The sequence below is a fragment of the Furipterus horrens genome, unplaced genomic scaffold (genome assembly GCF_987537825.1).
Source record: "Furipterus horrens unplaced genomic scaffold, mFurHor1.1.pri manual_scaffold_6, whole genome shotgun sequence".
NCBI classification, from domain to species: domain Eukaryota; kingdom Metazoa; phylum Chordata; class Mammalia; order Chiroptera; family Furipteridae; genus Furipterus; species Furipterus horrens.
The window spans coordinates 66,762,296-66,771,126 of record NW_028327176.1 but is presented as its reverse complement, the minus strand read 5'-3'; the positions used below and the strand labels follow the sequence as shown (position 1 = coordinate 66,771,126).

Genomic DNA, 8,831 nt, shown 5'->3' with positions numbered 1-8,831 from the left:
ATGACCCCCAACTCTTGCTACCTAGGGAACCTGAGCAATCTACTTGGCATATCTTTTCTGGAGTTGTTTCTAACTTACTAAATGGAGTATTTCTAGGAAGGGGCTAGTCTTGAACTAACTCAGAATAAAATCTCACTTACATTAGAGGGTCCTTACTATACCTTCATCAACTGGGTCTTTTCCTATCAACCTTGATGGTCAGGGACATAGCGGTATATGACCAGAACAGAAAGTGTAATAGCTGAAAATGAGGTTGGAGACACAAAGTCCAATGTGTTTCTGGTCACTATGGTGTCAATGCTCCCGATACGGGTGTAACCTGAATCCCCACTTGGGAGCCAGAAATCAGCTGAGAGGAGGCCTCTGGAGAGACTGCCCTGAGCCCGGAGGGTGAATGAAGTGGGGCCTCAGCACAGCTCATCCCGCCGAACAGGCTGGACCCCTGCATTCCTGACCTGCACTGAAGGGTTTGGGTAAGTCCTTTCTGCAGCGCCACAGCGGATCCTTGGGTAACCTGGGAAGTCAGGATACGAGTTCTGGCGCTTGACCCTGAGCAGAGCACTTTGAGAGAGAGCATCCTGAGTGAGAATGCCCTGGTTATAACTTCCTGGATGCCCCTGAGCCTTACCTAGCATTGCCCTGTAAAGCTGAAGCTTGGGCCCGAACGTCCGGACCTACGTCCCAGGACACGGAGGACCCAAGCCTTCCCTGGTTTTCTCCAGCAGCCCTGCAGGCCACCCAGGGGCTCTACCAAGCTTAGTCCCACCTAAGGGTCGGGGATGCTCCTCCCTCCAGAAAAAGGAGTTCGCTCCAGGCGATGGTGGAGAGGTCAGGGAGGCTCTCTGGGAGTCCCTTCCAGGCGACGGTCCCAAGCCCCCACCTGCCACCCCTTCCCCCACAGCCCCACCACGAGGCGAGGGCGTGGCGGGGCTCAGGTTCGAGACGTGGGGCTCAGGCTGGCGACTCCAAGGCGGAGCAGTGTATGCAGGGCCCGGGAGTCGGGCTTGCTCGGAGACCCACTTCCTCATTTCAAGGGAGCCCCCACTCGGCGATGGAGATTCCACCGCGCAGAACGCAGTCTTCCGGTCACGAACGTGCCCATCCTGGAGGCCCCACCCGGGAGCCCACGCCTGCTGGGAATTGTAGTTCGTAGCGGGAGGCAGGGCATGTGTGGCAGGCGGGTGAGCGTGTGTCAGCGAGTGTGTCCCGAGGTCCGCTGCAGCGTTCCTGTGCTCCTGACCCCTCCCGTGATGGTCCGCTGGACCTGGGCTTGGCACAGAGGTTGCAGCGCACGCCTGCTGGGAGTTGTAGTCCCGGCTTGGGAGGAGGGTCGGTCCTACCCGGGCTGAGCCTGAAGCGCTGCCATCCTTCTTCCTCGTTTTCCTGCCTTCCTGGATACAAACAGAAGGCCCGGAGCGGGGTTCCCGACTCCAGGGACCCCCAGCCCTTGGCCCTTACCGCCGGCCCGCCGCCCTGCGATGTATCTATGGGGGAATGCAGGACCCGCCTCCAGGTGGGCAAACTGAGGCACAAACCGAAGGGCTACAGAAAAAGGCTGAAGTGAGGCTTTGGCCTTGGAGACCCAGACCAAGCCTGATGGGCAAGGCTGGGCTAGGAGAGGGCCCAGAGCCTTTTCAGTTCTTAAAAGAGTCTGATCAATACTATCTTAAAATGATGAACAGATACGCCCAGGGCTGGCTGGCACATTAGAGCTGATCACCTTACAGGGTTGACAGAAAATTTTTATTTGCTAAATTTGCAAACCTACAGAGGAAGTTTGGGATGGGAGGAAGCTTCTTGTGACCAAGAAGACCAAGAAGTGGGGCGGCCCTGGCTCACAGGTTTGTTTTGAGGTTTAAATGGTGTTTGTGTGTGGGGTTGGGTATTTTGTAAACTGTAAAGATGGATGAGGTGTGATCATCATCAGGATTTGAACCTGAAGCACTGGAATAAGGGCTCCGGACCTTCAGGAGCCCCACTTTAAAGAGGCAGGTACACTTTCTATAGTTATATAAGATGTCCCCATTAGGAGAAGCTGGGTAACAGAGACATGGAGCCTCTCTTTTTTTTAAGTGGGGTGCAAATGGGTCAAGGATGGTTTTGTCACTCAAAGATCACAAAGCCCTTGTGGTTTTTGTTTGTTAATAGCTTTATTCAGTGTACAATGTTTTTTAGTATATTAACAGTGCAACCCATGATCACAATCTAATTTTAGAACATTTTTATCACTTCCAAAAGAAACCTGTATCCATTAGCAGTCACCTCCTAGGAACCCCTCCATTCCCTTCAGCCCTAGGCAACCACTAATCTTTGAATTTCTATAGATTTACCTATTCTGGACATTTTATACAAGTCAAACTGTATAATATGTGGTCTTTTGTGATTGGATTCTTTCACTTAGCAGGATGTTTAAAAATTTGTCCAGGTTGTCGCATGTATCAATACACCATACTATTTTTGCAACTTCTTGTGAGTATATTTTGAAATAGAACTTAAAAAACAAACAAACAAACAGGTATCTAGAGGGTGAGCAGAGACCCAGCTGGCACTAGCAGTCAGTGCTGAGAGCAGCCTGGGCCTTGGGAGAGGAGGAGGGAGAGAAGGTCCTGCCAGGGAGAAAGGGGCCCATCTCAGCCCAGCTCCACCTCAGGAGGCTGTGGGCAGTGAGGGTTGGGAGGGGAGGGATGGGGACCCACCACCTAGCTCTCAACACATTCCCAGCCACTTATTAAGTGGGTCTTAGAGCAAGTGATTTTGACTTCACATTCTTTATCTGTTCAATGAAGATAGTATGTCTACTTTAGAGGGTAAATGGGAGGGTTAAGTGAAAAATTATATAAAGGACAGTGCCTGACATATAGTGCCAGCCCTCAGCTCTTATTAACCTTACTGTACTGGTGAGGATCTGTGTGACCCTGGGCTTGAGGGGTAAACCTGCTCTCTTGTGTCTTCCCTGGGAACCAGTCCCTCCTACCCCAGTCACTGTGTCCTTCCCTGCTGTTGTTGTGCTCCTCCTGAGCTCCTCCTGGCCCTCTCGTTCCTACTGTACTTGACAATCCTACTTTTCCAAGAAGTCTCCGCGGAATTCCAGAGTGTTACTGTCCAGGATGCCTCTGAACATCTGGCAGTGATTAATAAACAACAATAACAACAAAACACTTTTGAACCTTGAGCTTTATGCAGAAAAAATGGTCATCCACACCCCTGGCCATTCCTCAGAACTAGTTGCAATGATATGGAAACATTCAGTGCAGATCACATTTAAGGCCTAGAAGCATTGTGAGTCAATGCCATCAAAGGAATATTCTGGGGGGTTTTGATGTTGGAATTTTTAGGTATTGTGACAAGTCCATGTCAGTCCCACAGGCTGAGAGAGTGCAAGAACTCACCCTAAACTGTTCTAGGCTGGAGTCAGAGGAACCAGAAGAGACTCTCCTTGTCTACCGCTACATTTTACTGGGAAACTAAGGCTTAGAGAGGGCTGTGTGGCAGGTAGGGAACTCGCTTAGGGACAATCCTTTGCAATTTCAGGAAATTCTTAGCCCTGAAAATTAGTTCATAGCCTGAGTTCATGGACATGAAAGGAAAAAATCTGGCCCTCTTTGGCGCCTTCAGACCTTGGCTGGAACCCAAGCAGCCAAGCCCGGAAGTCAGTGTCTGATGCCTCCCAGTCCTGGTTTCTTTCAGCCAGATATTTGTCCTAGAAGTAGGAGTTTATTAATAATGGTCACTCGTTCCATCTGCGGCAATCGCTGAAGCACCAGTGGCCAAAATGAAGTTCAGTTCCTTTCTGATGTCTGACCAGAGCAGGAACAGTAAAAGGCATTTCAATGCACCTTCTCACATTCTCAAGAAGGTTATGTCTTCTTTTTCCAAAGTGCTGAGACAAAAGTACAATGTTTGATCCATGCCCCATCCAAAAGGATGAAGTTCAGGTTGTGTGAGGACAAAGAGCAGCAAATTGACAAAGTAGTCCAGCTTTACAGGAAGAAATGTGTCATTTACACTGAACAAGTGCAGTGGGAGAAAGCTAATGGTACAACTGTTCATGTGGGCATGGACCCCAGCAAGGTGGTTATCACTGGGCTAAAGCTGGATAAAGGCCACAAAAAGATCCTTAAACACTAAGTGAAATCTTGCCAAACAGGAAAGGAAAAGGGCAAATATTAGGACAAAACAATTGAGAAGTTGCAGGAATAAAGTAATCTTACATGCAGCTTTCATTAAAAACTGTTAAATGAAATAATAACAATAATGGTCACAGTACCTTGCACATGTCCAGGCTTTTTTTCAAATTGCCTCCTGTAGGTTGCCTCAGTGGAGCCCCTCAATTCCCCAAGGTAGGGTATTGTCCTCACTTTAAGGGCAGGGAACTTGTTTAAGCAACTTTCTCATGGTGACAGAGGCTGGAGCAGTACTAGAATATGGGGATTTTGCTCTCTGATCTGTTAAAATATCAATTAAAAAATTGTTGGCCCTGGCCAGGTAGTTCAGTTGGTTAAATAATTTTCCTGATATGCCAAGAATGCGGGTTCGATCCATGGTCAGGGCACATACAAGAGTCAACCAATCAATGCATAAAAGTGGAACAACAAATCAATGTTTCTCTCTTTCTTTGTCTCTGTTTCTATCTGTCTCCCTCCCTTCCTCTCTAAAAAAATCAATAAAAATTAAAAATTAAAAACAATTTTTTGGAGTGTCTATTACCTGTTGAGTGCTCTGCTGGGTCCTGGGATCACAGGCGTACCCTGACAGGGGCCCTGTGCTGGAGGAGCTAACTGTGGCGGAAGAGGCACTTTTTGTGGACGGTGGTGGCGGCAGTGTTTTATATCTTGGTAGGGATATCTTGGGTGACATGGGTGTTTGCATATATCAGAACTCATTCACTGTACACTTATGATTTGTGCATTTCACTATAAATTTTACCTTAAAAAATATAGAAAATGGAAATGCTTTGGAAGGACTATACCTAGCAAGGACTTAGTAGCTGTCTGGAAGCAGGCCAGGGTACTAGCTTACCCATGGATACAATTCCACTTTTGTTAGTAGGATGTGGCTGAAAAGTGTTCTGGAGGCTGTAGATCCAGATGGTCCAGTGGCCTTGATGCCCAGAGCATGCAGGGAGCACCGAGGAGGGAGTTAGGGATCACTACATGTTTCAGAGGACGGATTTATAAGCTGAGTCTGCAGGTGAGCAGCTGGTCAGAGGAGGGAGGACAAGGGGAGGGAGAATGGTCTCTGAGCATTCCTCAGTGGAGTGTGGTTACCCAGCATCACCCAAATGGAAAGGGGCAGAACCGAGTTTTGAATTGCTTCCCTTACCCTAGGCCCCATCAGTGGCCCTCGGAGAAACTAATACTAGTTCAAAATTTTGAAGTTGCTTCCCAAGAAAGGAAAAAGTCCTATTAACCATTGTGTCAGGGAGCCAGGGCCATGCCCTGATCCTGATGCCTTTTGTCACCTGACATCTTGTGGGGTTTGCCTGATGCTCATCGCTCTCCCCATTTAGAAGCCAAGGTGGAAGAGCAGATCATTTGCTTGTCTGACTAATTTCCAGAACGCCTGGCCTCCTGGTGCAGACACTGTCTAGCCTGTTTTCCTCTGAATGAAAAGGAAGAGGGTGAGGTATTGCAGGTCTAGCACCAGCCAGGGTTAGAATCCTGCTTCTGCTACTGAACTGGCAGTGTGACCCCGGATAAGTTATCTATGTGGACAAAAAGGGGGCCACATACTAAACCTGACAAGCTCAGGGGAGGCCTGCCTGGCAGGCCTTGCAAACTCAGAGACTGAAAGAAATCACATAGGATGGCCTGAACATAAAAATTTCTAATTAAAAGTGAGTTGCAGCCTTGGTGAGTGTGGCTCAGTAAATTGAGTGCCGGCCTGCAAACCAAAGGGTTACCAGTTCAATTCCCAGTAAGGGCACATGCCTGAGTTGCGGGCAAGGTCCCCAGTGGGGGCATGTGAGAGGCAACCACACATGGATGTTTGTCTCCCTTTTTTTCTCCCTCTCTTCCCCTCTCTGTAAAAATAAACAAATAAATAAAAATCTTTAAAATATATATATATAAAAATAAAAATAAATAAAATCTTTTTAAAAAAGTAAGAAAAGCAACCAATTAATACATAAATAAGGGGAACAACAAACCAATGTTTCTTTCTCTTCCTTTCTCTCCCTAAAAATAATTCATAAAAAAAAAAACAAATGAATCACAGGCAGTCACATGCTAGGTCTGAAGCTTCCTTGACAAAGGTCAAACTTTTAGCATCTAAGATAAGATTCTTTTGAAATGTCAGAGTAATCTCCAGACCCCTCAGGGCACACCCACCATCAAAGCTGGAGATCGTGTTATCTTGTTCCCCAAATACCATCTCTATGAGCTATACATGTTAACTACCCTGTACTCACCAATTTAAAAGAAATATGTGTCTGTTTTACTCTTTATTCAATCTGAGAGATTTCCCTGCTTTGCTTTCTCCCACCTCTCTAATCTACCAATAAATTTCATGTAACCTTCCCTTACGTTTCCTCCTTTTATTCTAATGTATAAAATAAACTGTAAAACTACCATTTTCTGGATTACTTTCTCAGTTTTTTTGAGATTTTGTTCTTGGCAATTGTCATAAATTTGCTCAAATAAACTCATAAAAATTCTCTACAAGTTTGGACATATTAAAATTTTTTTCAATTACTGTTGACATTCAATATTGTCTTATATTAGTTTCAGGTGTACAGCATAGTGGTTAGGTAATTATATACTTTATATGATGACCCCCCCCCAATATTTTCAGTACCCACTTGACACTATATATAGTTATTATAATATTACTGACTATATTCCCTGTACTTTATATACACCATAACTGTTTTGTAACTGTCAGTTGTACTTCTTAATCCTTTCACCTTTTTCACCCAGTCCCTAAAAGGATGAAGCTGGTGCCATTTGCTATCACGGCACCGTTTGCAAAGCAGGCCTCTGACCTTGTTAAACATGACTCCACTTTACTCTCCTGAGCTTGTCCCCAGGACTGAAAATTAGTAGAAAGAAAGAACAGAATGTGACTAACCACTCCCCACAACCACAGTCAGAAGATAACATTGGAACAAACTACAGCTTATACAAAACCAATGGAAACCCACTGTGCTACAACGCCTCTAACAGCTCCACACAACAACAACCCCCACCCCCTTTATAATCCAATAAAAACTCAAAGCCTCTACTTTTCACTGCATTTCTTTGTGCCTAGCCTCTTTCCATGCTTGGGAAGTGAATAAAACTTTGCTCTCTGCCTTTTCTTCTCTTTGTGAATTCTCTCACAGCCCCGTGTCACCAACCACCCTAACACCCCCTCCCCTCTGGCAACCATTGGTTTGTTCTGTTTCTGTATGTTTCTGTTTTGTTTGTTAACTTATTTTGTTCTTTAGATTCTGCATTTAAGTAAAATTATATGGCACTTGTCTTTCTCTGACTGACTTATTTCACTTAGCATAATACCCTGTAGGTCCATCCATGCTATCGCAAATGGTAAGATTCGCCCCCCATGTTTGATATATATTTATAATCTCACGACTTTAAAATATATATAGTTTAAATATTTTTAAATTATTTTATTTTATTTATTTGTTTTTAGAGAGAGGGTAAAGGAGAAAGAGAGGGAGAGAAACATCAATGTGTGGTTGCCTCTCACGCGTCCCCAACTGGGGACCTGGCGGGCAACCTAGGCATGTGCCCTGACTGGGAATTGAACCAGCAATACTTGGTTCGCAGGCCGACGCTCAATCCACTGAGCCACACCAGCCATGGCTATCACAATTTTTTAATCCAGTCATCTGTTGATGGGCACTTGGGTTGATTCCATATCTTGGCTACTGTAAATAATGCTGCAATGAATGCAGGGGTGCATATCTCTTTAAATTATTGTTTTGGGTTTCTTTGGATATATATCCAGAGGTGGGATCACTATATCATAAGGCAGTTTCATTTTAAATTTTTTGAGGTAACTCCACACTGTTTTCCGTAGTGGCTGCACCAGTCTGCATTCCCACCAACAATGCATGGGGGTTCCCTTTTCTCCACATACTTGCCAGCACTTGTTTGTTGATTTATTAATGATAGGCATTCTGACAGGTGTGAGGGGATATCTCATTATGGCTTTAACTTGCATTTGTCTGATAATTAGAGAGGTTGAGCATTTTCTCATATGTCTGTTGGCCATCTATATGGGTTTGGACATTTTTTACATCAACATTTCCTTGCTATAATGAGCAGGATTCCAAAGAAACCCACCTAGGACCACTCTGCAGACCCAGACCTGGTGCTAGGTACCAGCAGGGCTTCATTGGATGGTTTTTCTTAAAATTCCAGAACTCCTTGCTTTAAGATAGGAGGTCCTGACTTTGAGCTGTTCTTATAAAATAAAACATCCTTGAGATAGCACTAAAGGTTAAGGGTTGAGACAACCCAGTCTAAGAATAAGGGTTGAGATAACTTAGAGACAGGAGGGAAAAACAAAACAAAATGGGTGGCTGGTTTTTAATTTTGGCTTTTTAGTTGGAATTACTTACTGAGAGTCTGAACAAATTCCTTTGCTGGATAAATGAGTCTGAACTCATTTAGCTCCAGAGATAAGGGGCATTTCCTCCCTCTAGCTTGACTTTCAGGTATTCTTAGGTGACTAAGAATCTATGTGGAGATGTCAGAGGGCACCCCTCAAGATAGGCAGGGCCCCGTGGGGAATCCCAACAAAACTGTAATTAAATAATTGATTCATCTGGGGACACACACATAAAAACATTGGTTATCTAGTGCTCTATGTCCTCACAGTTGTAT

The 8,831-nt window shown here is 45.2% G+C and overlaps 1 protein-coding gene across 1 annotated transcript in view; it reads left to right on the top strand.

Annotated features, from left to right (window-relative positions):
- Positions 1-356: 356 nt before the first annotated feature.
- CAPG (capping actin protein, gelsolin like) overlaps positions 357-8,831 on the top strand; it is a 34,584-nt gene continuing 26,109 nt past the window's right edge. Inside the window, exon 1 of the mRNA XM_090281629.1 lies at positions 357-473. The gene's annotated coding sequence lies outside the window, so the exon portion shown is untranslated. The remainder of the gene's footprint in view (positions 474-8,831) is intronic.